Source organism: Microtus oregoni, unplaced genomic scaffold (assembly GCF_018167655.1).
Source record: "Microtus oregoni isolate MIOR12 unplaced genomic scaffold, Mior012 000000F_ref0000247, whole genome shotgun sequence".
NCBI classification, from domain to species: Eukaryota; Metazoa; Chordata; class Mammalia; order Rodentia; family Cricetidae; genus Microtus; species Microtus oregoni.
Window position 1 is genome coordinate 77,937,905 of NW_024543059.1, and position 25,552 is coordinate 77,963,456.

A 25,552-nucleotide genomic window follows, 5' to 3' on the forward strand; every position below is an offset into this window, starting at 1 on the left:
AAGATCAGAGATACTTTATGAAGTTTACAATGTATGTGAAGCTGTAGTTATCCTCCCAGACAATATATTAAGACATTTGAGATTATTAATAAGAGGTGTTGGAATGTACAGGCACCCATACTTCTTCCCACAACAAACTTATTAAGTCATATGGCTTTTGCTATGAAATGCCTAGAACTTACGTAGATTTTTGAGGGTATTTTTTCCTTCTCTAGAATCATTTTCAAGAGATCTTTATTTAAATTTCATTACCCCGTTTTGAAATCTTCTTTTCTTAAAATGTTAAATACCATATATAGATCTAGACGTGCATGCACCACTGCCTACATTTTCGTGTTTTTTTTTAAAGTAAATTTGTCTGTATTATTTCTATTGTGAAACAGGAAAAGAGTGATTGAATCAGTGGCATGATATGGATAATAATGGATGAGTTTACTAAAGGAGAAAAGCAGTAACTGGATTAGTCATTCTATTCCTTCTAGTAAAAAAAGTCCTCTATCTTGACCCATTGGTGTTTTATTCCTCAATCACAACAGTTCAAAAGTCAAGTGTTTGTTAAGCCTTCTTAGACATCCTTACCAGTTTTAAACCTCCTTTGTATCACTTCCATGCTTTTGTCATACTTAAAGCATGAATATGTAATTTGATCTTTCCATTCTGAGTTCTTCTTGGGCAGAAGATTGGGCTGTGTTCACACCTGAAGCAGGACTGCCGCCAGTTCTGCACCCATGGGCACTCAGTTGTCCACAGGGAGCAAAATGGTGAAAAGTCCAATGGGAAAAACAACAGGTTTCAACTTTGAGATATAAAAGTTAATCTTTTATTTCTAATACTAAGCATTTTAAAGTAATAGGCTAGCATGTTTGTCAAGGAAGAACTAACAACAAGCTTTTTATTCTCACTCAAAATACTCTTCAGTTCTTGAAAAATTTTCTCTATTCTTGCCGTGAAACAAATAGAATCCCTTCCAAGACTCCTCATAACAAGTCTTACACAAGTTCATTTCTCTCCCCTTCCTTTGTCTTTATAATGTGCCCCCTACTTAATTAATTTATAATTATTTATTATATATAATATATTTTATATAAATATAACTTATAATCTATACCTATCTACTTATTTTCTTAAATGTTTGTAAGCTACTTTTCTCTACAAATAAGGACAGGATTCAGAGAATACCTTGCTATACAATATCATAGAACTTTAAGGAGATAAAATGTTATACAGTTCTTAATAAACTTTCCACAATTCGGTAGGTTAACAAATACTAGATAAGTAATGCAAATCTAAAGATTGTCTTTAAAAAATTCAGGGGCATGAGTTATACGAAGAGACAGCACAAGGGGAGCTCAGAGTTATTAATGAACCCAAAAGAACATGCTCTGTCTCTATGTGCTGCTTCAAGGAATTAAAAAAATATCATCAAATTATATCACAGGTTGGGGTTGTAGCTCAATAGCAGAGCACTTGCCTAGCATGTATGAGGCCCTAGGCTCAATCCCCAGTACTACTAAGACAAAGGGATGTCCTACAAAGGGGATTGATTCTCCTGCTGTTGGAATCACAGAGAGATAGCACCGAGTTAATATTTGCTAAATACCAAGGACTAGGAACTCTGTCCTGTCTAATCCATGTTTTATTTTTGGTAATTCTCACGATAACTTTATGAAATAGATGTTGTCACATTAATTTTTAAGATTCATTTTTACGTATGTATATTATATTTTTTATTTTTAAGTTAATATTATTACTTTTTTGGTCAGGGAAGGCATACACACATGATTGCCCGTGCTCATGGAGCTCCGAGACCTCAGATCCCCCTAGAGCTTGTGCTACAGGTGGTTGTGAAGCCAGCCAACATGGCTGCTGGGATTCAAACTTGGGTCCTTTTCCACAGCATTTAACCTTTTATGACACACTCAACTGCTGAATCCTCTCTCTAGCACCACACCATATCTACTTTATGGATAAAGAAATCAAGACACAGAGAAATTGGTAACACAGTTAACAAATAACAAAACTCAGTTGTTGGTAGTTGTGTGAGAAAGTTAATAGTTAATGATTACAAGCTAAGTTGTTATTTCTCACAAGTATTGATATTTTCGCACTGAAATCATTAGGGTCCAAGAGTCTGTAAATTATAACAACCATTTTAAATTAAGTTGTATGAACTAATGTGGTATGTGATAATACCGAGGCAATTTTATTTTACTTTGGCCGAAACTTCCTTCACAGATATGTTATCTAATGCAACGTTACGTAACCTGAACAGTATGGACATTTCCTGTTAATTTGAATAGGAACTTGGAGGATGGATTAAACATAAAATTATGCACCCTTCTTTGAAGGGAAGTAGCAAATGCCATTCATTTTACCCAACCATCCTGTCAGTAATGTTAAGTGCCAGTGGCTAGAGTATTTTAAAATGGAATGAAGTTTACTTTTATGATTTCCTTTATTGCTTTAAAGTACACAAACATAATTCAACTCTGATTTATGCAAACACATACTAAACTTAAATTTTGAAATGTCCTTTCAGTGCTGGCCTGTGGCTTATGTGGCAAACAACAGCCAGATCGCCAGATCACAGATACAAAATTCACTGATATAGGTACACGTAATATGTCATTTTTAACATCTGTAAAGTTTGACAGACATTTTAGAGTATTAACTCTTATATAATATTATTAAGCACATGGAAGTGGCACAAATTATAGAAAATATATAAAACCACAATTATTTATTAAATTTCCAAAGTCAATTTTTACCAAGAATTTATGTACACTTTATTAAAACAATTGCTTGTGCCTGGAGCATGATTTTTTTATAAAATAAAGCTTTTAAATAAAATGCTTATATTCTCTATTGAGTATCTGTTATGTTTGATACTTGTTTGTAATTTTTTCTAGTGCAATTTAAATAAGTAAATGAATGAATGCACGGCATATTAATCTCCTTGGGTCAAGTAGAAAGATTTGTCCCTTACAAAGAAGAAAAGAGCATTATCTCCTTTGAAATAGGTATTTGAAAATTCCATTAGAACAAAGTTTTGGACTTAGGACCTTTGGACAGTATGGTTGTTTAATAGACTACTAATAAGAACAATGAATAATTGATTTTTCTTATATCATTACATAAAATTTCATTTTTTCTTTTAAGGGTAAAGTCCCACACCTGACTCTCAAGTTGGAGAAAGGAAATAGCATTAATGGCATCCTCTTTTCATCTCTGAACATTTAAACACAAACTTGTCAGCATTTTCGGATCTGGAATTTATGTTCGACCTGATTTTCGCTTTTCAGAAAGTTAGACCACATTCAGTTCTGTTCAGTTCATTTACATATAGGCATATATGCACACATGTATGGCATCATGTGTGTGTGCTGTAGAAGGGATGACCTAACAGGTTCCAAATTATAGCAAGCAAACCTTTCCTAGATTTTCTGAAGCCAGCAGCCTGCCATTGACACTTAAAGGTCTTGGCCTCCAGTCTCTGGCGCACCAGAAGACACCCGCTCCTTGGGAAATGTTGCTTCCTGACCAGGAAGCCAACCTGGCAGCCACGCGGCTAGCAAACACGTTCAGTCAGAAGAAGGAAGCCGGACCCAAGCAGGCAAAACTTTAAAAGGCCCTTTCACGAGAAGCCCCAGTTGGCTCTTTCCAGTCTGCCCGCGCTTCGCTGCGCGCTCTCCCCGCGTGCGCAGGCGTGCGCGCAGACCCACCGCTCTCCTCTCAGAGCGACTCTCGGGGTCTCTGACAGGAAGCGAAGGGGGCGTCAGCCGGCGCCCTGCAGGCCCCCCGCTCCTCTCCAGTGCCTGAGGTGAAAAAGAAAAGGCGGGCGGACGAGGCACAGCTGGGCGCAGGCGCGCGTCGAGGGGGAGCCCTTGCGGCAGGTGCAGCTCTCCAGCTCCTCAGGTCGCCTCCGTCGAGGCGCGTGCGCAGCGGGGTCCCGGTCGCGGCGGGCGCGAGGCCCGGAGGCTTGAGTGTCGGCCCCGGGGGCGCGCAGGCGGGGGCGCGCTCACGGGCCCGAGCGCGCTCCGGGCTCACTTAGCGGCGCGCCGGCCTGGTGGGGGGTAGAGGGGAGGAGAAGTGGGGGGGAGGAAGGCGGGGCGCGCGGGGCTCGGCGGAGGAGCAGGCGCGCTGCGGCCCCGAGGGAGGGCACGGTGGAGCATCGCCTGGCCCCAGAGCGGCCGTCTTAAGCCGGCGGGCGCGCTGCAGCCTCCCCTCCTCAGGGCCAGAGACGGAAGGCGACCGTCCCGCGGCGGCACAGGCGCGCTCTCCAACTCCCGCGCCACAGCGAAAGGAGCGCGGTAAGCGGCGGCGGCGGGGGCGCGGGGACGGAGGGCTTGGGATCGCGGAGTGGGTCGCTGTTCCCACCCCCGAGGTGAGTGAGTGACGCCCCCCCCCCCCCTGGCTGCCTGAGGCGGCTGGCGCGGGGGGCTGTGGCGAGCGCGCTCTTGGCACCCCTGAGCTGTCCCCGCGGCGGCCGGAGCAGGCGAAGGGGGCGCCTGTGCAGACGCCAAGACCTTGCGCTTGACCGGGACGGGATGGTCGCCCGCAGTCACCGCCCGGGACTCTCTGGCCCGCCGGGTCCCCGCTGAAGGTGCGCGACGGGGTGCATTGGGGAAGGGGCGCTCCCCGGCTGCGCGCACCCGTGTGCGCGGGACCTTTCGGTGACCGCAGCAGCGGTGGACAGACACACCGCACGGACGCGCGTGGACCCCGGAAAGGCGGACAGGGGTGCAGGGCCGGATCAGAAGGTGAGAGAATCGCGGGAGGGTGAGAGGGAGGGCGAGCGGGCGAGCTTGGAGGGGTCGCCTGCTGTGGAGGAGCGGAGCGGCGAGGCCCCGGATGGGTGCTGCGGGGTGGCGGGAGGAGAGCGCATCGCCAAGCGCTCGCGGATGCAGTGCGTCCGGGCAAAAGGACGCCCGGAGGTGTCTCGGGGCAGGACCTGATCTGTGGGCTCCCAGGTTTGAAGGGTTATCAAGTTGGGGACTGAGAACTTGTCTCTCTGCAGCACTTAGGGACGGGATGTCGCTGCTGTGCCAGTGCTGGGACCGTCCTCAGCATCTTTTAGAGTTCTGAAGGACGTGAGGGGACGGAGACCGAAAAGTGCTCCCAGCTCAGAAAATGAAGGGCCATGGAAACTCCGAGCTGGGGGAGGCAATATCACAAGGGGAAAAGGGGGTGACTTTCTTCATCCTCACCTTATCTGGAAAGCCACGACCATTGTGATACAGTGTCAGGACTAGTCACGGGGGCTTGTTTCACATGATCGCCTTCTGAAAAGGTTCAAAGAAAAGCACTTAGGTTTTTGGTCACCTTAGGCAGTCATTTTGTACAACTGTTTTTTTTTTCTTCCAAAATTAGTGACAGGAATGTGTGGCAGTTTGGCTGGATGCCAAATATGCCATTACTTCTAGCTGTAATCCCAGGTTCCCCCAAACAAATATCCTCTTGGATGTAGGCTTCCTTAACCCTTGTGCCCAGACCCCCCCCCCCAAAAAGAAACAACCAACCGCTTGTTTTAAAAGACTAGAAAGTCTTCTTTAATCATTCTAATAGAATTACAAGTTACACATTGTCCTAGCTTTTTTTATTAATTAATTGATAAAAATAATACACTTAAGTATTTGATAAGGAAGAACAGAACTTTGTGTTAAATGTGAGTCTGCTGTTTAACTTTTCCAGAAGAAACTATCTCTTGGTAGCTTGAGGCCTTGCTCGGACCCTGTCTGTTCAGCAGCTCTTACCTCTTCTCGGTAGTGTTAGAGATAAGGACCGATTTACCTGCCACCAGTAAGGTTAAGCACACATCTGGTGTTGTCTATCTACAGCTAAAGGAGCATTTTTAAACTAGGAGGCAGCAGTGTCGACTTCAACATTTAGAACAACAGCTCAGCTTTGTTTAGAGCAACTGAACCATACTACTGAGCCATACTTCTGCTTTCATCTACTGTAGAGATCCGAGCTCTCTGAGTCTAAACTCCACTTCAGTGTCTACACTGATACTTAGAACACCTGTTATAGTAAACAAATCCAATACATATCCTTCATGAAGAGATTTTGTGAGAACTGTATTTTGAAGAGTTGTTTGATAGTTAAAGTTTCTATTAATCTAAACTGGGATATTTCAAGTTCCCCCGTGTGAGCAGTCCTGAGTTGAGTTATCATTTAAATATTGCTGTAAAACTTACCCTCTATTCTCAGACTCTGTTTCAAAATAATTTATGGATCTGTATCTCAAACAATCCATATTTCTTGATTGATTAATTTTTAATTTCCAGATAGTACCTGAAAATTGCCAAGGTACACAAAAAATGTCTACTTTTGCCTGTTTATACAATATGCATTATTCTGACAACACATTATACTGCTTGGTGCTTATATTCATAGATATTTTCTGGGTAGTTCACCATATTAATCGAAATAGATAGCCATTAAAATAGACAGTTTGTAAACCTTCAGATGTTATTGGCTATGCTATTAATTTAATTTAATTTTATTATTCTGTGATGTCTGAGTTATAAGTATGAACCTATCAAGGATTCAACAGTGCCATTTGTTGCAGGGTAGAGTACCATTTTTGTTTACAGTTCCTGGTCTCTCTGCCTGCTGGGTTGAGGTATTAGAATGGAGACAGAGGTACCATTCTTCTTTTTATGCTTTGTCTGGGTCCCCTTTCTGTTATCAGCTATCACTTTCTGCTGTCAGGCTGGGAGCGGGTCCTGATGCTGTATTATCTGTTGTCTTTTTTTTTGTCCATTGCCAAGTACAAAGCATGTAGAGTCTGTGACAGATAATTTTTGTTCATGTGCTTTTTTGCTGTGCTATGGGCTGAATGCTTGAGATTCTCAGAAGAGTTCCTTGTATATGTGAGGTTTTAATATGTTTATATGCAGAAAATTTTGTATGAGAGAGCCTTAGAAGTGTCTTCACTTTAGACAATTTGACTTTTTTTTTTAATTCAAAACAGCCTCTTTAAAAATATTTACTTTTTTTATGTGGAATTGGTTTTTTTTTTTTTTGGAGTATGTTTTATGTACCTCTTTCTGCCAGTGAAACTCATTAACCTGGTATAGTGTTAATAGTCCCCTATCCTGGAAGCTAAGTAAAAGTGTAATTTGATAATCCTGCTAACCATACTGGATGCTTGTTCAATTATTTAAATGTTACTTTGCATATCTGCCTAAGGAGGAGCTACATAATCAAATCAGTTTGAAAAAAGTCTATTAGTTTTGAAAACTGTGTTAGTCTTATGTTCTTAGTGTGAAGCATTTCATGAACATATCTTATTTCCTCTAACAAGTATTTATTAAGAGCATACCAGTTGCCAGTCTCTGTGCGCTGAGATTATGCAAACAATTCTAATTGAGGTAGTTTCTGTGTCTAAGAGGGAAATCTAGTGCTGTGTGATTTAGAGCTGTAGGAACTTTTTTTCTTTTTAAATTGTGGGGAAGCACAGTGTCTTGACATGAACAGCTGCTAGATTTGATACACTAGAGCATGTTTTGCACATAGGAGACAAAACATGAAACTAATATTAGTCATCTAGAAGAGTGCTGTCCTGTAAGTGCTGTGTAGGACTGTGATCAGAGTGCCTGAGGGGAGGGATTTGGGAATGGCTAGTTCCTAACTCAAGAAGACTTTAAAAGATTCCTGGAAGGTGACATACAGTCAAGGTTAGCGGAAATAAGATCCTCCTGGATGCTTGTTTGCCATCCTGAGGGGTATGGGTCCCCCTCTATGCAGAGTTGCCTTTAAAGAAGGTGCGACATGGCGAGAGTTCAGCTTTCACAGCAGTCTGGAAGGATGATCTCAGAAATCCGAGATGGGAGCAACTGTGATGTGTTGGGATGACCTTGATAAAGGGACCTAATATATAACTGTTACTTGAGTGAAGAAGAGAGAGAATCAAGGTAATGAAAAGGGAGAGTCTATGAGAGCAGGTGATGGTGCTTGTGAAATACAGAAATTTGGGGAAAGAGACTGAGATTTGAGAAGCCGAGGTGTCAGGTTCAGCTTGTGACATTCAGTGTCGGAAGTGAGGTAGAATGTTCATTAGAGATTGTACTCAGGGAGTCATTCCACAACGGCTTGTGAAGAGAGGGCCTAGCTTAGATAGTACGTAGGTAGATTAGTGGATGGACGCATGGATGACAGATGCAGCATGTCGCATAAATGTAAACACTGAAAGTTGAGGGGCTTGCCAGGAAAGGTACCGGGAGCTGGTAGGGAAATAGGGAGATCTGAAAATTTGATGAGATAGTGGAAAGCAAGAGAGTGTGGTAGAATGAGGGGAAAGGAGAGAACTTCAAGAAGTGAGCCATCAGGAGATGAAAGGAGGACAGTCCTGTTATACTTCCACTCGGTAAGTTCTGTGTCCTGGGGTTGGCAGTTCCTTTTCTGCCCTTCATCTGCAAAACAGGGAACAAAACACGTGTTTTACAGGGCTTCTGTGAGATCAAAGATGATAGTCGTAAGGCCATTGTCTAGAAGGTTACTGGTTTGTTGCTAACAAGCAGGAGATCTTTTAATGAAAATAGACCTTGGATTTGTGATCAGAAGACTTATAGTGAGTTTTAGTTTCCTAAAGTGCAAGCTGGCAGGACTGGGAGGTTATTTCAAAGCCATTTATGAGGTGATCCAATATTGTTTTGTCCGAGAAGGCAGTGGATTAGCAGGCACTGAAAAACGTGAAGGAAGCAGAGAAGGCAGCTCATCCAAGTCCTAGAAGAGAGGATAGGAGTTGTCTTCAGAGTTCTGGGGGAATGCTGAGCTCCCAAAACAGCCTCTGTTCTGGCTGAACTGTGTTTAAACACCAAGTATCCCTCACATTTAAATTTTTGGTATTCTAAATATGCCCTGGATGATCTCAAAAGGTATTGACTGTTCATTTTAATAGAGCTTGAAACAGATACAAGACTGAAGATAGATATCAAAATTTAACAAACTATTTCCATCAGTTGCTAGGTGAAGCTGCTCTGATGACAGTTGGGCTACGCATCAATCTATGAATATAGTATTGTTAGGAATAATTTTCATTTACTTTTTTCTTCCAGTCCTGTGTGGGTCTGTCCTAGGTCTCTGGGGTATCTCACCTCTGGGTCCTGACCTTCAGGGGTGATCTCCCTCTCAGGGTATGGGTCTACACCAGTGCCAGTCAGTAGTTGGTCACTCCCACAATTTCTGCACCATCTTTCTCCCAGCACACCTTGTAGGCAGTACAAATAGTACATTGAAAACTTTGTGGCTGGGTTGGTGTCCCACTCCCTCCCCTGGACGTCTTGCCTGGTTACAGGAGATGGCTGGTTAAGGTTCGGTATCCCTTGTTAGGAATCTTAGCTAAGGTCTCCCTCATAGATTCTCGGGAATTTCCATTGCTGTAGTTTTCTAGCTTATCCCAGAGATGCCCTCACATTCCAGTTTTCCCTCCCTCCATCCTCCTCACACCTGATCCCTCCTGTTCCCATTCCCTACTCCTTCTTCCAGTTCCTACCATTAGCAATGTCAATTCTATTTCCCTTTCACAGAGAGATTCATGCATCCCTGCCTTGAGCCCTATTTGTTATTTAGCTTCTCTGGGTCTGTGGGTTGTAGCATGGTTCTCCGTTAAATCCACTTATGAGTGAGTGAATACCATCTACTGATGGAAACAGATGCAGAGACCCACAGCTAAACGTTAGGCAGATCTTGGGGAATCCTGGGAAAGAGAGGAAGAAAGGATTGTAGGCCCCAGAGAACCAACTAACATGGGTTGATAGGAGCTCACAGAGACTGAGCAGACAACTGGGGAGAATGCATGGGGACTAACCAGTGCCCTCTGCATATATGGTACAGTAGTGTAGCTTGGTCTTCTTTTGGGACTCCTAACAGAGGGAAGAGTGTCTCTTTCTGACTGTGTTGCCTGCTTTTGGGACTCATTCCTCCTACTGGAGCATTCAGCCTTAATCGAAGTTGCAACTTGGTGTGTCAAGGCTGGCTGATATCCAGGGGAGGCCTTCCAGTATCTGAAGAGAGACAATGGAGGAGGAGTGAATGGGGAGGGGGAGGAAGTGGAAAGAGGAGAGGGAGGAGAAACTTCGTTGGGATGTAAAATGAAAAACAAAACATGCAAACAAATATAACAAATATAACAAATTATAAGGTTGAATCAAATATTTCAGAAGACATTTCATAGTTTTCCAGGGCCTTAAGGTCAACGTTGTGAACAAGTAATGATTGACCTGCGGAGAAATGGAAAGATGATTGTGGAGTTTGCTTTTGTTTCCTGCCTCCCCTGAAGTTTATTATAGTAATGTATAAATATCCTTAATTCTACCTTAGTCCTTTTTTCTACTTGGATGAAATGATGATATTTTATATCCATGATAAATACTTAAAATTAAATTCGCACCATGCATGCCTACATATCTTGCTTTGTAACTAGTGAACATTTTGAGAGTAAAATGTTTACATATATGAATTGTTTCAGCAATTAGCTTTACCTGAATGCTGTGCATATTGTTTACATATTAATTGAAAGGCATAATAGTGATTAATTGATTATATATAATTATGTTTAGCTCAAATTAGTAAGTCTATGCCCAAGTATTGGAAAAATAAAATTTATTCATACGAATTTGCTATTATATCTGTATGATTTTCTTTATATTGCATAAATTGAATCATATGGATTGTAAAACTTCAAAATACCTGAAGGAAATAGGGCCAACATCTCAAATTTGTAAAAATACTTTTAAGGGCTAGGGAGACCGTTTAGCAGGGTAAGCCTTTCTTCCACAAGCCTCAGCATATGAGTTTGAATCCTTAAAATGAGCCTACAGCCAGACATGGGAGTGCACCTGTGATCCCAGTGTTCCTATGGGGAGATAGGAAGTAGACAGCCAAACATGGGGGTGCATCTGTGATCCCAGTGTTCCTATGGGGAGATAGGAAGTACACAGCTAGATATGGGGGTGCATCTGTGATCCCAGCGTTCCTACGGGGAGATAAGAAGTAGAGAAAAGAGAAACCCTGGAGTCTGTTAAGCCTGGTGTACACCGTTAAAAAAAAAAAAAAAACAAGAGACTTTGTCTCAATCAAGGTGGAGATCCCAATAGAACATCCCCATTGTCTTAGTGTGTGGGTGCACCCCTCGTGGTCCTGAAAAAAAAATCAAGGTGGAAAGTGAGGGTTGAAACTCCAGTTTGTTCTCCACTCTCTACACATGTGCCTAAATTACCAGAACACAGGTACACATACCCTACACTACATATGTGCATAACACAGGGTTTTAAAATTATATAGTTGATATTTTGCTATATTAATTATACACTTTATTGTATCATGTAAGTATTTTTTTTCAGTCAAAAAGCCTGTAGCTAATGGTTTAAAAGCATCTCATATTTTTAAATAAACTAAAGGACTTTGCTATTCAAAGCAACATCAAAGAACATCCCTGGGAAGAATCCTCTTTTGATTAAGCTGTTTTGCAAATTCAAAGTCTTTTATTCTTCTTAAGCATACACACACAACAAAAACATTTGGGCACACCTCTGTAATTGAATGTAATTCAACCATCAGATATTTTTTACAGTCTTTTCGTGTAGCACAACTGATCTTAGATTTATAATCCTTTAGTCTCAGTTTCCAGAGTACTGTGTGTCCCCACACCTAGCTCCTTTATAAATCTTAATCACCATTTCAAATAGGCATACTATTATTCTGCCCCATTGCCATAGCAATATTGATCACATAGAAAAGTATACCAAGAGAATTTTTTTATATATTTCTGACAGTGAAATAAATGAGCATGTGCTGTTGTCTTTGTATTCTGAAAGATCTGCTCTACACTGGAGGTACTGTACAACTTTACCTATGAAAAACGGTCTGTGTGCTTTTCATAGCTTTATCCATTGTCCGGTTGGTCTTTCTACTGAGTAGGGTTTACAGCAAACTAGTCAAACAGGTTTGCCTGTTTATTTGACAGAGCTCAGGAAGCAGGGAAAGGTATGGATAAAGGCAAGGCTGAAGCTGTTTTAAGGAAATTAATGCTAATCACTAACTCTGTTTTCTCCTGACTTTGAAAATATATTGAAGATATTTATAAGAATGTGTCTTAATAGAAACATGATTAGGGTAAGGGAATCTAGAAGGGGAAATAAGAAGCTTTGAATAAGAACAAAATGAGGACAAATGGAGAAAGAGAAAACCTTATTGGAACAACAAGAGAACATTCAAAAAAAGCAGTCGTGCTTCAGTGTTAGACTCTGTGTTATGCTTTCTGTGAGCTGGCTGTGCCACACCAAGAAACCAGAGTATTGATCTGGGGGTGACTATAATTAAAGGAAAGGCTTGCCTGCGGTATTGGCATCCTACGTGGGACCTCTCATCCCAGAGCTGAGCTATACTAAGGGCATTTATGGGTAGGATGTACTTATTTTCTCTGACTCTGTAAGACACATATAACTTACGGAAGCTGTGGTTGCCTGTGTAAGACCTTCTCAACATAAAGCCAGACAGAATTTCAGAATGGATGGAGGAGGGGCTACCAAGACCCAAACCATACTTGTGGAACTCTTGGAAGTTGATCTCTCTTGGGTAGGGAATAACTTTCCTTTGGGAAAGAGGGTGGCCACTGGTAGGTTGCTCATGCCACAGTAGACACACAGGCAATGCAAACTGGACTAAGTGCTCTTAAACAACAAAAAGTGCCATGTGCTAGTTTGATCATTCTTAATGGTCCTGAGGGGTATGCATTACTAAACAGTTATCCTTTAAGTCTGTTTTGGAGTGTTGTTCCAATATTTTAAACTGTGCACTAAGCATAGACACAATCTCATCTGGATATCCTTGCTTTGTTCATTTCTTCTTACCCTGTGTATCCTTTTGGAGAAAAAGTTCTTCTCTTTCCTAGAGAGTCCTTGTGCCAGATTTCTCACAGAGTGCTTATGCCAGATCTCACTGACGAGCTTCCAAATGGATGATACGGCTAAGAACAGGGTCTAGGATCCTTTATAGTAGTGATGCATCCTTTATGGACCCTGAACACTTTATGATTTGCATATATATTAGTGTATGTATTATATATAGAAATACTAAATATATTTCTCTCTATATGTATATATATAGATATAGATCTTGGTGAAATGATTTTAGTTTAATTGCTTAAGTGCAACCCTGTTCCTATTATAACTCTTACTGTGTTCACCAAAGGAGAGTCTTTGTGAGCTAGGTATGACTTCTTAGAGATCTGAGAAATTTTTTTTTTTTTTTTTTTGGTTTTTCGAGACAGGGTTTCTCTGTGGTTTTGGAGCCTGTCCTGGAACTAGCTTTTGTAGACCAGGCTGGTCTCGAACTCACAGAGATCCGCCTGCCTCTGCCTCCCGAGTGCTGGGATTAAAGGCGTGCGCCACCACCGCCCAGCTGAGATCTGAGAAATTTAAGAGGTAATCTGGCCACTCATTTAAAAAGCAGCAAGGTTCATGATAGAAATTTACCTTTACATGAAAAGTATTATAATTTTGTTTTTTAAAAAAAGTATGAGTATTTGAGGTCTTCTCACTATAAAGGTTTAAGAAGATTAGTTATTAACAAGGCTTTTCTCCTGTTTTGATTTTTGTATCCCAGAATTCAAGAAAATAATGGACCTGTTATCTGACATATGGTAGTGACAACTTTGGAATATCTTTACCTGTCACGGGCAGCTTATATGGGTCAGGATCAGGAAACCTGAGTGATAGTTTCGACTTTGTCAATGAGTAGCTATATCTTGGCTTGTAATGGTAGGTAACTACTTATTAGAGATATTGTCCCTTTGTCAAGGGGCAGAATTTGGACTCGGTTATATTTAGTACTTCAATTGGGATTCCGATTGAGTTTTAGATGAAAATACTTTTTAAATGTATTTTGTATTACTTTACAGAAAGTATATTATATATACTGTGTTTGAGTATATTTCTATTTCTATTGCAATTTTGCAATATTAATTTCAAAACCAGTAATGACAGCAGTGATATACAAAAGACTTCTCAGCACTTGTTCATTGCTGATATATTAGTGTAATCCTAGATGCGTAAAAGACACAGATTCCCCTGTTAGTAAAGGAGCATCAGAGGAATGCATTGTGTCTTATGAAGAGCCTACCCAAGTCTTTGATCCCTAGAGACTATTATAAGTTTGCTGTTTTTTAACCTAAGGTTTATAAGTAGCTTCTAATGGTGCTTGTGCCTCAATTTTGTGACTACAGGCAAGCTTATTATTAGTTTATTAGTGAAGACTTCCACAGAGTACAGAAATACATAGTATTGTGATTTTAGGTTAATATTTGGCTGGACTTAGGAACTCTTCTATTTGCTTAAGGATGAAGTCAGACTCAAAACAAAGAATTCCCGTGTTAGTTGGATGTTGATTACATGATGCAGAGACATGGAGATAAATAGTACCAACCTGGTCAGGCCTTGGCAGAATTGTAGAAAAAGAAACCTAAGTTTTAGGAGCGTGTGTGTGTGTGTGTGTGTGTGTGTGTGTGTGTGTGTAAATTTTATAGCTGGGTATGATAAACACCAAAAGTGATTTAATCACACCATTTTCTTTAATAAAAGAAACATTATTTTTTTCTATTTATTTATTTATTTATTTATTTATTTATTTATTATCTACATAGTGTTCAGCCTCCATGCCTGCAGGACAGAAGAGGGCACCAGACCCCATTACAGATGGTTGTGAGCCACCATGTGGTTGCTGGGAATTGAACTCAGGACCTCCAGAAGAGCAGTCAGTACTCTTAACCTCTGAGCCATCTCTCCAGCCCCAGGAACATTATTTTTTAACTGTATATTTTTATCACTATCACTAATTCTCAGAAAATGACTTTTGAGTCAGTACTTTCAGCATCACCTGTGAATTTGCTTAAAGCAAACAAACAACAACAACAACAACAACAACAACAACAGAGAAATTGGATTCTATGGCTTTTCCCAGATCGTGAAGTCAGGCCTTGTAAGGTCAGACCCAGAAGTCTATTTGCATAAGACATCCAGTTGCTTTTCATACTTGCTACTTTTGAGGTGGGGCTCACTACTCTGTGTTGCCAGGTACCTGCTTGATTCATATTCTCATATGATGAAAATTTACGATTATTTGACGATGAGCAACTTGGCTTAGGTTTAAAGATTTTTTTGTTCAGTAGTTCCCCGAATAATTTTATAACTTAAACTTATGATGTAATGATTGCAGTAATTAATTGACTGTGTAGATGAAGTCAGGTATTCTTAGTTCGGTTAATACATACATACTTATGAATTCATCTAAAAACTGAAATAATTGTGTTTTCACTTTTGTAGACTTTGCTCTGATGCTGTCTTGCAGTTACCCTGTAGGGGTAGCAGTTCTTAATCACCTGGATAGCAGTAGTTGAACAAAAGTGTTAAAACGTCACCTCAGCTGGATAGGTGGCATATATACATCACTTTATAGGCAGAGACAGGCAAATCTCTGAGTTCAAGGCTAGTCTGGCCTACTAAGTGAGTTCCAGGACAGTCAGGGCTGTTATACAGAGAAACCTTGTCTAGATAAACAAGAACAAAACAAAAACCAAAGACCAACAAAACAAAACAAACAAAGCAAAAACCTGGACCTGGTCTTTTGATTGTGGCAACAATGAAGTTTTTAAACATCTTTAGGTTTTAAAAGCTAGAGATGTTTTAGAGTTCAACTGTAGCCACAGGCTTAAAGATTGGCTATTTATCAAGCCAATTAAAACATTACATATTAAGGCTGTTGGGCACTCACATTATTTTAAGCAAATTGTTGTTGCGTATTTGTGATTGAACAGTAATCTGCTTCCTTGCAAAGTAGCATTGCTGACAGTTTGACCATGATCTTGTTTTGGCTGTTAGTGTGTTGGCTACCTCTTGACCTACATGGACAGTTACTTTGTATGAGTACCAGCCTTCCCATGTCCCTAGGGAGTTTGTTTCAGAAATAAATTTATTGGGGACCCTCACTTTTGATCTATCGAAACCTAGTTTTTCTTTTAACATGTCTTATGAAGAGCATCTGTACCCTAATTTGGAAATCAACTTGAATTCATTTCTTATTTCTAAATTTAGTATTCTATTGGTTTGATCTTTACTGTTTTATGATTATTCCTTATCAATCTCATTAAACTTACTCCTTTTCCTCCTTTCCTTCTTTTTCATACTCCTCCCCCAGTAGGTTATTTCCCTAACTCTTTCTAAGCTTGTTCATTATCTAGTTTTGAGCAAGTTTTATAGTAGGGAAGGATGTTCAAGACCTTTCAATTTGATAGTCTCACTTGGCAGGTTAGATAATTAGTCTCAGAGAAAAAAAAATACTTGGCTTCATTTACAAAGATTACTAATGACAGGATTTATGGATATGTACTTTCTCTTACTTTTTTTTTCTTTCATTATAAATCAATTAAAAATTCCCAAACTTCAGATATGAGCTAACTGAAAAAACAATCTTGAATTCTCAAATATACTTCCAAGCCAAAATCTTAAGTATTCATCGACAACTATTTTAATTATATATCTGAGTTGTTCTTGATATATTTTACTAAGAAATTCCATTTTAGTAATGCACTAACAACATAAATTAGTTTAGAATTTGTGAAATGATTTAGGTGAGATGGAAACCTCAGTCCTGAAAGGAAGGAATGACAGCGAGCAGGATGGCCGTGTGTTCACTGCTGGCGTAGTACTAAAAACTTTCCCCGTGTACTCTGGGAAACGGTAGGTAATTTCAGCTGAAGAAGCTTGCAGTTGCTTTGGGATTGTTCAGCTGCTGCTTCTGTGCTTCTGAGGATGGGCGCTCTACACTGCTTTTACCTCAGGTATTGCAGGGTCACTCCTACATTTTCTTCAGCTGTGCCCCTTGCATAACTCTGCACTGAAGTGTTGAGTGCCAGTTTCTTACCAGTCAGTCTGGTGGAGCATGGCAGAGATAGCTCCAGCTGCTTATTTCAAATACAGATTCTCTTCTCCCCAAGTCTCAGGCCATTTGCTAAAGAGACCTTGGACTCTGTATTTTTACTCAGTATTTGAAGTGGGACTTTTGGGCCCTAAAATTTGAGGATCATTTCATTTAGATGGTTAAATTATGTGTTTCATTATTTCTTATATAAAATTAGATTTATTAATATTGCTCATCATCATTTTCATTTTGAGACCAGTTCTCATTCTGTACTAGGCTAACTTGGAATTCATAGTGATATCCCTTCCTCAACCTCCTGAATACTAGGGCTATAAACTGTCCAACTTTGGTGTTTCAAATAGCTAAATTTATCATGATTAGACAAAAGTGGGTATGGAGTCCCGGGTGCAGTTTGTTGATATCTATATTGTTCTATTTTCTGTCTTCTCCCTAGCCTTGTTCTTGTTTTCCTTTCACTGGCTGGTTGAGGAGAAACTCTCTATGTGGACAGGGGCCAGCTACTGCTGATAAAGGAAAAGGGTTGAGTTTCTCATTACATCTTTGCCACCTATACTGCAGATGTCAGCAAGGGGATGGATAACTGTGGCTGATTACAGTGCGGGCGTGCCTAGCTTGGAATGTTACAAGAGCAGCAGTGATACTGCATTCCTTGCGACCTGTTTTGAAGGCATTGCTAATGACTTTTTTTATTTCATTTATATAGAGCCAGATCTGCCTTTTTGTACTACTCCCAAACAGCTCTATCAGTCTCACTCTCTGTAATGGAATATGTTAGTATAAGCAGTAATACAATACGAATGTAATATTTTTATCATGATATTTCAAATTAGTTGTTAGTCACAGGTATTTTTTTTTCTTTTAGAAGTGAATGTGTTAGAAATTTTGAACTGAAACTTTTGACAGGGAGACTCAAATTTATGTATTTTTTAAATTTGTAAAATAGACCACATTCTTCCTTTTTATTCAGAATGTTTGTCTCTTATCTGTAGGTAAACTGTACATACCTACAAAATATATGCAGACAAAAATAGAAATGTTTTTTGTTGTTTTGTTTTGTTTTCTGAGTAAATCAAAGCCAAAATCTTAGTAATGTGGTAGATTTTGAAAACCTACTTATCTATTCATTAACTTTTGACAGCCATCCTGAGTTTTGTTAGTGTATGGTAGTTCAGTTAATTCAGGGTACTGGGTATACTTTTCATCTTAATTTTATGCTATTTTTCTGTGTAAGGGTGTTCAGCCTGCATGTTTGTCTCTACACCACACATGTGCATGGTGCTCTAGAAAGTTAGAAGAGGGAGTCAGATCCCCTGGAACTGGAGTTACAGACAGTTGTGAGCAGCCTTTCAGATGGTAAAAATCAAACCTGGGTCCTTTAGAAGTTCAAGCAGTGCACTCAATGACTGAGCCATCCCTCCAGACCCCCTCCTTTCCCCATCTCTTTTTCTTTAAGGTGGGAGCTAACTGAAAACAGGGGACCATACTTTTCTAGATGCTGTGTTCTCTTCCTACCCCAAGCTCCTAGTCTGTGAAAGGATTTTTACTTTCAGTGGCTTATTTGCAAACTGCTAATCAGAATTCACTTTAGAACACTGGTATTGCTTTCATGTGAGAGTAGTAGCCATAGAAGTACAGCTGCATTTCACCCTTCGTGTGTGTGTGTGTGTGTGTGTGTGTGTATGAGAGAGAGAGAGAGAGAGAGAGAGAGAGAGAGAGAGAGAGAGGCGTGTGTTTGAATTGAATGCATGTATGCATGAGTGTGAGTTTTTGTCCTCTCTTTTTATAGTGGGGTAAAGTGGATTAATTTACTAGGTGTTAGCCTTTGCGTCGGGTTCTTACCTTTTCGAGATTGTTTCATAAATGAAAGCAGCTGTCTTAGTGTAAGTGAAGTAATGCTTTCAAGTCTCAAGAGCAGAGAAAAGAACTACAAGATCAGAGCTGTGAGTGAGCCACTTGCTTGACTTGCTCAGGGTTCTTCCAGTTTTAGCACTGAAATGCCCATCCCCTGGTAACTCCCGCAAATCTGGGAAGACCATCATGATTCATCCTGGTGGTGTAGACAGAGACAGTACAGTGACGTAGAGTGGGTATTTTAGCTCCTCATAAACAGTATCTGGCATAAACATAGAAGAATGGCATTTCTGACTCCAAGTATCTTTGTGGCTACACCTTTCCAGGTTTACTCTTTGGGAGTGCATGGCCTGGAGTGTCAGTTACCACAGTTGCACACCAGCTATGAGGCACGGTAGAGTGACTATTAGGGCAAAAATCAGAAAATGCACGTAGCATTCCTCCTTCTGTAACCAGAGCTTTTAGGGCAGAAGCCTGGGCTCAGCCACCAGTCCCCATATATCAGTTAAAGAGACAGAAATTAAAAGCGGAGATATATTCATTGTGGCCATGTTGGGAAGAGGAACTAGAAAAGTCACCCTAAGTCCTGCTTGAGGAGACTCATAGGAGAGTTAGGTTTAGAGGGTGAAGTTCTTATTCATCATGTCTGAACAGGTCCTGAATGGTAATCTCAGAAAGAAGTCGTTGCTGGAGGGGTTGGGGGGCTTAAATGTTTACTACCATTCCAGAATAAGATTGTTAGCCCTAGACAATTGCCCTCATTGTATTTGACAGGAGGTCTTTATTTTATGTGGGAATAAAGTGGCCCAAGGATAGCACCTTAAGTCAGAATAAAGGAGACAGAGGGACTAATGACAGGAAGCAATGTTAGCTTTTCATCCAGCTTCAGTACTTTGTTAGCTCCAGTGGGGAGTCAACACTTTTATTTCTAGGCCCCTGCTTTACTTCATCTCCTCGTCCTGTAGGAGAATTTATTTATGCAACTCAAACTAGATGCTGCAAATGTTCTTTTTAATCTTTTTGGCCACGAACCAAGTTGAAGTAGAGGACACTATTCCTTGAGAAGAGAACAGAGGCCGCAGTCATCTTCTGATGCCTCAGATTGGCATCTAGCACACCACAGAGTTCCCTAAGTACATTTCTCGCTGCTGTGATTGAGTGTGATGATAATTCTCTTAGTTGTTTATAACAGTTCTATGATTATTGGGGTTACCTAAGGAAGAAAAGTAGAACCTCTGAACTCAAGGAAAAGCTCTTAATTGTCAGTAGCAGTGTGCCTACTGCTGGAGACACAGCTTGGCACTGCCTCTGTGCCTTAGGAGTTCTGTTCAGAAATATTTACTCAGGTGAGGCTGGGATTCTTGATTGTAACACAGGAAATAATTTCAGGACAAGACAGGATAAAGCTCTGGTGGGCGTGGGCTTCTGGAGAGAGCATGCTTAAGTGCCTTTAGACTAACCATATGTATCATGAGTGGCTTCTGAACTTGCCAGTACTGCTTTGCAGCCCTATTCAGACTGCTGTGTTAGAACCGTTTGTTTGTTCTTTCACCTCATGTATGACAAATTACTATTCTTTCAATATAAAATGCCAAGTGCTGTCATGTGTCACACATTGGAATTGATGAACCATATAGTTTATCTAAATCCTCAGGCGGTCGTCTGGATCCATCAGTTCTAATGTATGAATCAACCAATACCTACTCAAGTGTTTTGAGGAACAAAAAATGTGTAATTATGTCTAGAAAAGAGATTTAGTGCTACACCATGTTTTGTAAATAAAACTCCTACCTATAAAGTTGTTAATTTTTACAACGAATTTTAAATTATTATTTCTTACTGTCTCTTACACCCAAGGGTGGGTGGGGTAGGGTCAGGGGAAGAAGAAGGCTATGGGATAGAGAATGCTTTCTCAGACTAAGCCAGTAAGTGGGAAAGCAAAATGGAGAGATTGGCCTCACTGTCAAGAACTAAGCCTCAGGTTTCTCCAGCCCTGGGCTCCTCATTCACCTGAATTGCTAGGATGAGACCCGGGACACCTGACCTTCCTATTAATATATTACATCATCACTTTGTAAATAAATATAGGCACGGGTTCTGTCACCCTCCTTGTTTGACCCCCACCATTGGGGATATCTGTGAAAATGGGTGTGGAGATGCATGGGGAGAGGAGAGCACTGGGCCCTTGAATCTGCCCCTTTTGCGGGGAGCAGGTGAAGAACAGGAAATAGTGTAAGGTAGAGCCCCATTCACAGTAGAGATCCAGCACCAAACTAGGAAAGGGTAGGCTTAAGATTCTTTCCCACCTCAGGAGACTTGGTAGTTAAAAATGTGAAATTGCACTTCAACAAGACCACCAGAAGAGGCAATGTACACAGTGGGGGTGGACTCACTCCTAAGAAAGAGTGACAGGCAAAATCTAGGAAAGGATCCTTTTCCCCTAGGTTGGTTCTGCAATTGCCTAACCACCATATTGGCAAGGGGGCACCCATTCACAGGCCAGGATATCTGGGTGTAATGCTAGATCATGAAAAATGGTCACTGGCCTGGGGTAGGGGGGGATGGGGTGGAGGGTAGGCGTTTGGGTGGGGAGGGGAGGATAGGCTCACCTTTACAGGGCATGGCTTCCAGATGGCGCTGGCTTGGCCATTCCCTTCAAAAAGCTACCTCAACACCTTACCCCATCCCACACCCAATACCCACCATCCCAGGGGATGCATTAATGAGGGGCAGCAAGCAGCAGGGGCATCTCGGCTTGCACCTCCATGGTAGGAAGATAAGGAGGAGTAAAGGGTAAGATGCTCAGCCCTCCCTGCCCTCTTGCCCCTAGGAAGGAGTGCCAGGAACAAGACATTCCCTGACCTGGAGGCAGGAGGAAAGAGGTGGAGAGCTCCCTTAGTTGGGTGGAGCACTCCTGCTACCACCTGGGGCTGGGCAGGTGAATCAATGAGGTCACTCTGCTGCCTTCTCCAAGATCCCAAGTCTCAACCTTGGAACTGGGTAGAGGGCCACTAGGATGGCTCATATCCTCCCTGTTCCAGTCTTTCTGGCTTCCACCTTGTTTCCCTCACCCACTCTTCCTTTGCCACCCCTTTGCATAATTTACTGTCAGCAAAAGGGAACAGAAACCAGGAATGGGGTGGTCTCGGAAGAGATGGGCAGTCTTTTACCTCACACACAGCCAAAACTCAGGGGGCAAGGCTTTGGTCCCAAGCCTTAGATTCCTAGAAACCTGCATAAAAGAAGTGGGACCCCACAAATCAAAGATAGATTATTGGTTCTGTTCTCCACTAGCATTTGCGGACAGAGACCTTTACTCTGTGTGTGTGTGTGTGTTTGTGCATATACACATATATGTGTATATGCGTACATATACATACATTTTTTTTCATATATTACTCCTTGGGTGATCATCCCAGTCTAGAGAGCTTGTGCCTCAAAACCTCAGCTTAGAATTAGAATGAAGATTCTTGGGAGAAAGGGTTGATTCTCATGCCAGCAAGGCTCAGTATCCTTCACCCCAACTCCACTTGTCTTTGATGCTCCCTGTTGCTTAGCATGATGTCCCAGGCCTTGTGCTGTTACTGCCTGGCCATTCATCCCTCTATGACGAGGACTCTGCCAATGGCGTGGTAGGTATCCCCTCTTTCTCCTCATAGAGCTCTTGCATAGTGACTGGGGGTCCTGCATAGTGACTGGGGAAGCCTTTTGCTCCCAGAATGGAGCCAGAGAGAGCTGGAAGGTGTCCATTTGAGCACTGAAGAGGTCAAGGCCAGCAGGGTCTGGTGGCTGAGGATGCTGAGTCATTCAGTGGCATATCATCCTCCTTCTGGTGCTCCCCTCCAGGCAATTCTGGCCCATGAAATGGTGCTGCAGGTGGTCCTCCTTGGTGAAAGCCTTGTGGCACAGGTGGCACTCATAGGGCAGGTCCGCAGTGTGCAGGAGCATGTGGTTCTTGAAGTCTTACTACGCAGGAAGCTGGCTGGGCAGTGTGGGCATGAGTAGGGGCACTCTACTGTGTGCTTCCGCATATGGACCTTAAACTTGCCATTCTTGATAAAGCAGATATCTTAAACCTCACAGGTGTGGTTCCAGGGTGCCTTGGGATAGAAAACTTAGATAGGCCATCAGGTCAAAATCATTGGTATCTTCATTTGAACCATCTGGTGATATTGGGGGCTCATTGCTCTGTGCTAGCCCATAGGCTGGGGGATATACCAGCTTTTCCTCTTCTTCCTCACCCTCAAAGACCTCAGATCTAGGGCTGATTAGGAGGTAAGGCAGCACCTGTGGGAGGATTGTACCTGGTCTCAAACCCACTGCTCCCACAGTTGTCTGCTCTGCCAACCACCTCTTCTCTGTAAGTCAAGGGATGGGTGAGTTCTATGGATGTATCAGGGACCAGGTGGTTTGCTCAGGCCCCCTTGGTTTGAAGAGAAGCTTTTAGGGATTTGCAGCTATGGCAGGCAATAGGTTGAACTGGTGGTGGTGGTGGTGGTGGTGGTTAGAAGGGCACCTGTGGAGGGCCATCTTCACATTGCGCTCTCCTGAGGTTGAGACCGTGGTGGTGGCAGTGGCAAAAGTCTCCATTTATAGCCAGACTTGCTCACAGTCATCCTTATCTGAGCTGGAGGCTTCTAGCCCGCTATCTCGTAGAATTTCCATGTAGGCAACAATAACGCAGGGCATTTCCATAGTCAGGCATCTTGGAGTACAGCCAGCATGTTGGCACTGCTGGTGATCAGTGTAGCTGTGTAGGCAAATTCCAGCAGGGCACCCAGGGCCTCAGGCCCTATAAAATCCTGCTAACACTCACGCACACCAGCCCATGCTCTTCCAGCATTTGTCACGCCACCCCGGTTCCCATAACAGACCCCCACCCCCACCCGACCATTAATAGAGCTTCTGGAAGTAGTTGCTGTTAGGCAGCCAGCACAGCCATGTGTGTGCAGTACTCCAGCCCCTGCATCCTGATGGTGAGGTCGTATAGATGGCCCAGCTGCCTCTGCTCCTTGAGGCAGCTCAGGAGCTCACTGTGTGGTTTGGGAATGAGATCTAGTCAGGACATCCTCAGGACCCCCCCATCAGGGCTCCCCATCTTTTCCTCTGAGCCTTCTGGGGCTGCAGAGGGACAGAGTTGGGAAGCATTACTTCCCCAGTCAGCCCAGGCCCTGCTCTGGTTCTGGTCAGAAGACTGAGGTGGGTGGCTCACCTCTAGTTGCTGGGGAGGCTCCTCTTCCACCACCCTTTGCCTCCTCCTGGTGCTCTGGGCCCTGCTGCGCTATGGAGAGCCTTACATTCACCTCATCTCCCCTTTCAGGGCCTGCCTCATCTGTCCTGTCTCACCTGTTGTCCTGTTCTGCTTGCTATCCCCTGATAGTTCCACACACATACCTACCACTTCCAAACTCCCCTCCCCTTTACCAACACTCTTGGTCACTTCCTGGATTTTTACCCCCTCCCCAGCACTCCTTCTCTCTGCCCAATAATGATATAAGCTTACACCTCCTCCAATAGCTAGTTCCCGCAGGAGGCTTAAGGGTCCCTCCATCCTTTTCATCCCTTTCCTCTAGCTCTTACTATGCTTCCTGAGCCTTTCTCAGTTTTTCCCTTTCCCTTTTTTTCTTCTTTCTCCCTTCTGCTGCCATCCCTCTCTCTCTTCTCTGTCTATCATTATCTCCTGTAGTCCACCTTCACTTATACAGTTTTTTTTTTGTTTTTTGTTTTTTTTGATTTTTCGAGACAGGGTTTCTCCGTAGCTTTTGGTTCCTGTCCTGGAACTAGCTCTTGTAGACCAGGCTGGCCTCAAACTCACAGAGATCCGCCTGCCTCTGCCTCCCGAGTGCTGGGATTAAAGGCGTGCGCCACCACCGCCCGGCTACTTATACAGTTTTTGATAAACAGTCTTCCTAAAACACAAATGACTATTAGGACAAGATATAAAATAGCAGCAGATAATAATCCAGGGGATGTGATCAGATGACTGTGGACTAGGAGAATTTCAGCATTTGTTGCTAGCCATGGTCCTTCCTCAGTGTGTGACTTTGAGTGCGATTGAAGTGCATGCTAATTGTCAAGACTAACAGGGTAGAATAGTAGCTGTCTGCCATGGACCCATCAATGAGCATCTTGTGTATGCACATGGTGACAGTAGACAACAGTATTTATGGCATACCTGCTATTACGTAAATTTCATCCCTAGAATGTATAACATGTGCATGCAAACTCTAATTTTTTCTTCTTTAAGCTGGAAGAAACTAACACCAGAGTGTCACAACTGGTATGAGGCCAAAATATAGTACATTAAAAACCTAGAAAGCATTTTTCTTCTCCAAGACTACTTATTTTGTCCTATATCGACCTTGTAATTAGAGAAAAATTTGCTGTGGAAACTGTGGTGTTTTGTTTTTGTTTGTTTGTTTTTATAGATTTTTTATTTATAGAATACATTGTTTTTATTTCTGCTTTGAGTGAGAAAGGGAAAAATAGCTGAAAATATAGTGCATTTATTATTGGAAGAATCCAGTTTGTTTTGTGTGTGATTATTTTAGATTGCTTGCAAAATTTGAATATTGAAATTTGAATATTTGTTTCAGTTGAGTTTAGATGGTGGGAATTTGCCTAAAGAATTTGGCTAATACACAGTCATTAGCAAAAATATGCATGTTCACCATCATTTGTAATGTATGTCTAAATATATTTTGAGTTGTTCCTTGAAACCAAAATGTCCAGTTTCCATGCATAACTCTTTAGACTGTTT

General features: G+C 42.0%; 1 protein-coding gene and 1 pseudogene across 2 annotated transcripts in view; one reads left to right on the forward strand and one right to left on the reverse strand.

The window, feature by feature from the left end:
* Positions 1 to 4,043: 4,043 nt before the first annotated feature.
* On the reverse strand, positions 4,044 to 24,935 carry LOC121432440 (annotated as a pseudogene).
* Ugt8 (UDP glycosyltransferase 8) overlaps positions 4,159 to 25,552 on the forward strand; it is a 65,045-nt gene continuing 43,651 nt past the window's right edge. The window contains exon 1 of one of the 2 annotated variants that reach the window (XM_041660600.1): positions 4,159 to 4,310. The gene's annotated coding sequence lies outside the window, so the exon portion shown is untranslated. Of the gene's footprint in view, positions 4,311 to 4,568; positions 4,761 to 25,552 lie in introns of those variants that run through there. The other variant, XM_041660608.1, reaches the window with a different exon arrangement.